Source organism: Muntiacus reevesi, chromosome 16 (genome assembly GCF_963930625.1).
Source record: "Muntiacus reevesi chromosome 16, mMunRee1.1, whole genome shotgun sequence".
Taxonomy (NCBI): Eukaryota; Metazoa; Chordata; class Mammalia; order Artiodactyla; family Cervidae; genus Muntiacus; species Muntiacus reevesi.
The window spans coordinates 25367475-25371840 of record NC_089264.1 but is presented as its reverse complement, the minus strand read 5'-3'; the positions used below and the strand labels follow the sequence as shown (position 1 = coordinate 25371840).

Genomic DNA, 4366 nt, shown 5'->3' with positions numbered 1-4366 from the left:
GTGTTTGTGGTAATTTGTTATCAGTTCGGTTCAGTTGCTCAGTCGTGTCTGACTCTTTGTGACCCCATGAACCACAGCACACCAGGCCTCCCTATCCATCACCAACTCCCAGAGTCCACCCAAACCCATGTCCATTGAGTCGATGATGCCATCCAACCATCTCATCCTCTGTCATCCCCTTCTCCTCCTGCCCTCAATCTTCCCCAGCATCAGGGTATTTTCCAATGAGTCAGCTCTTCGCATCAGGTGGCCAAAGTGTTGGAGTTTCAGCTTCAGCATCAGTCCTTCCAATGAACACCCAGGACTGATCTCCTTTAGGATGGACTGGTTGGATCTTCTTGCAGTCCAAGGGACTCTCAAGAGTCTTCCCCCACACCACAGTTCAGCGCTAAAAAATTCATATGCCTGGTTTTACAAACAGGAAATAAAGAGTTGAAGTGACAGTGTTTTCTCATTAATGGAAAATGTCAGTTAATATAAAGGGCTTCTTATTTTTAGGCCTAAGGCCTAAGCCACTTACAAATGATGAAAATTATTAAAAGTATAAGGAAAAAATTAAAACAAAAATATAGCACAATTGAAGGGTTGTACCATAAATACAATGAATAAAAACTAGGAGGGAAGCATCATGTAGTCCAACAGTACTGTGGAGAGTTACAGCAGATTACCCAAAGAACTAGACAATCAGTTCTTTTAACTTTAGAGTATAATTTTTTTTTTTTAACTTTAGATTATAATTTTTTATGGATGTACCTGACATTTTGGAATTTCTAGAACCACACAAATGAGTGATCTTGATAATGATACCATAAAATAAAGCTTTTACCTATGAGACGCTGTGAAACTTATGAGAAGATTATGCAACCCAGTGTATAATTTCCTTTCCACACAAAGGTTGGACAGAACAACTTATTATATCAGCGAAAAATATAGTTTAAGGAGAGAGAATCTAATGTGCTTTTTTCTCATCTTTTTCTGGTGTAGAGCGAATATAAAATCTTAGGCTTTAAAAGAGTATTGAGAGATTACAGTCAAGATGACCCCGGAAGTTCAGGTGTTCATGTGCTCACCCAGCACCAAAAATAATCAGTAATATACATAAATATTGAGAGAGAAAACCAAAAATTGCCTATCAGACTCAAACATAAATCTCCATGGATAAGAAGCAGAAGAGAAATGCCACAAACTCTGCTGGATTCTAAATCCAAAAATAAACATTGGTGACTAGAATTTGCTTTCTGAATATATGCCATGGAAGGTGCAGGGCTGAAACCGCAATCCACTGATCCAAACTAAATTGGGGTAAAACTCACTTCCTAAAAGGCAAATGAAAAATCATTGTTGTATCTGCTGCTCTGCATCTGGAGCTTCAAGCCTAGGCACGGAGAATAATAAGCATAGCTCCTTGACTATGAAGAAAAGCAAGTCACCAGCTGGCTAGGTGAACAAAACTGCCCTCTTCATCTCTGGAAGTATCACCATTTAATTATTAAGATTACATAAACTTCCTAATTACCTAGGTTTTCTTAACAGAACTAGAATGTGTTTGGAGAATGACTGGGTCTTTGTGAATCCATGATCTTTTAGAACTGAGAAGATGTCTTTAAAAAATAGAAGGATGGGGCTTCCCTTGTGGTCCAGTGATTAAGAATCCGCCTTGCAATGCAAGGGAAACTGGTTTGAGCCCTGGTCTGGGAAGATTCCACATGTCTCAGGCAACTAAAACCTGGGTACCACAATGACTGAGTTTGTGTTCTTGAGTCCATGAGCCTGCAACTACTGAATCGGCAACTAATGAGCCCCTGTGCGGAAACTACTGAAGCCTACGCGCCTAGAGGCTGTGCTCCGCACAGAGAAGCCACCACGATGGGGAACCTATGCACCGCAGGGGAGAGCAGCCCCGGTTTCCTGAAACCAGAGAAAGCCGTGCGCAGCAGCAAGGACCCAGTGCAAACAAAAATAAACATGCTCAGTCATGCAGTCGTGTCCAACTCTTCACAACTCCATGGACTGTAGCCCACCAGGCTCCTCTGTCAATGGGATTCTCCAGGCAGGAATACTGGAGTGGGTTGCCGTTTCCTTCTCCAGAGGATCTTCCCAACCCAGGAATGGAACTCGAGTCGCTTTCATCTCCTGCATTGTCAGTATCTCATGCATTGGCAGGTGGATTCTTTACCACTGCGCCACCTAGGGTCAACAAAAATAAGTAAATGAGTTACTTAAAAAATTTTTTAAAAACCAAAAACAAAAAACCTCTTAAATTATGGTTGCCAAGGGGGGAAGGGGGACAGAGAAGGATAAATCTTTTTGATTCCACATATAAGTGATAGTATAGAGTGTTTGCCTTTGTCTGAAGTTTTCACTAGCCATGATACCCTCTGGGTCCATCCATGGTGCTGCAAATGGCAAAATTCTCTTCTTTCTGAGTGACTAGGTGGAATTCCACTGTGTGTATGTATATTTCTATCTATGTGTCACATCTTTGTCCATTCACCTGTTGATAAACACTTAGGTTGCTTCCATATCTTGGTTATTGTGGGTGGTGCTGCTGTGAGCATTTGGTGCATGTATCTGTTCAAATGAATATTTTCATTTTCTTCTGGTGTTTGTCCAGGAATAAAATTATTGATCATATGGTGGTTTTAGTTTTTGTTTTTTGTTTTTCTTTTTTTTGAGGAAGCTCCAGTATACCCTTAATTTGCAACATAAATTAAACATAACATAAATAAACATAAAATAAACATACCATCTCCTTTCAGGGAAAAGTTTCAGTAAATTTACTTTCAGCTCACATATTATAATGTATTAGTTCTCTGAACTTGTGATTCTTTGGCTAGGTTGTTTTCTGGGAATTCAACCACATTGCTTAGACGTTTTACTTTGTGACACATGGGTCTCTTACATAATTTTCTTATTTTTGCTTCTTAATATATCTTTTAGTCTGTATGTATTCTGATCCAACATGAAACTCACTGTTACTCTTATTTATTGAGTCCAATCTGCTTTAATCTATTTGTTGAATTCTTTATTCATTGTTGAATCCTCTCTATTTCTGTGTATTTCTTTTTTAGATTTAATTTTATCATATATTTTCTTGAATATATTATTCATAGCTATTTCAGTATCTGGAAATTTTAAATCCAGATAACCCATGGGTCTTTTAAAAATATCCAGCTTTTCTCTTGGCTATGATTTTTTATTGAATAGAATTTCTACTGAATGCTGAAATAACTTGTCTCCAACCTTTTAATCTGTAATATATTCTTTCTGAGTAAGATTTTGACGTTCCATTTCAATAATTAAATCACAACGTCCCAGTATTATACCCAAAAAAAAAAAAAAAAAAAAAAAATAGCTGCCAAAGAGGAAAAAAGGGAAAGGGAGGGATAAATTAAGGGAATGAACAGATTCACACTACTGTATATAAAATAGATAATCAACAAAGATTTACTCTATTACACAGGGAACAATATTCAATATTTAGTAGTAGCAAATGGAAAATAATCTGAAATATATATATGTGTATATATGTGAATCATTTTGCCGTACACCTGAAAGTGAAAGTGAACTGGCTCAGTCGTGTCTGACTCTTTGCGACCCCGTGGACTGTAGCCTACCAGGCTCCTTCATCCATGGGATTCTCCAGGCAAGAGGACTGGAGTGGGTTGCCATTTCCTTCTCCAGGGGATCTTCCCGACCCATGGATTGAACCTGGGTCTCCCACATTGTAGTCAGATGCTTAACCGTCTGAGCCAGCAGAGAAGTCGAGCCATACACCGGAAACTAACGCAATATTGTAAATCAATTATGTGTGTGTGCGTACTCAGTTGTGTCCAACTCTTTGCGACCCCATGGACTGAAGCCCACCAGACTCCTCTGTCCATGGAATTTTCTAAGCAAGAATATTGGGGTGAGTTGCCATCTCCTTCTTCAGGAGATCTTCCTGACCCAGGGATCAAACCCTTGTCTCTTATGTCTCCTGCTTTGGCAAGCAGATTCTTTACCACTGCACCACCTGGGAAGCCTATACTTCAATAAAAAAAAATTAATGAAGCACTTGCTTCAGCAGTACATATACTAAAATTGGAACAACAGAGTAGATTAGCATGGCTTCTGCACAAGGATGACACACAAATTCGTGAAACATTCAATATTTTTTTAATTAATGAAAATAAATTTAATTACTACTGACTATAAAAAAATTGACTACTTTTGTATTTTAAAAAATGAAGCAATAATAAGATTGGAGGGTACAATTATGGATAATTGAAGCAGGCTAAGATTGTTCTGTGTTTGAAAAATAAAAGCACCAAATAGGTTAAAATATGTAAGAGATATTTGTAGTTAAATGTTATGCTGAAAAAGT

At 38.2% G+C, this 4366-nt stretch overlaps 1 non-coding gene across 1 annotated transcript; it reads left to right on the top strand.

The window, feature by feature from the left end:
* The first annotated feature begins 4053 nt into the window (after positions 1 to 4053).
* LOC136148191 (U6 spliceosomal RNA) lies at positions 4054 to 4158 on the top strand. Its single transcript, XR_010659475.1, has one exon. It is a non-coding gene; the product is annotated as a U6 spliceosomal RNA (small nuclear RNA).
* Positions 4159 to 4366: the final 208 nt, after the last annotated feature.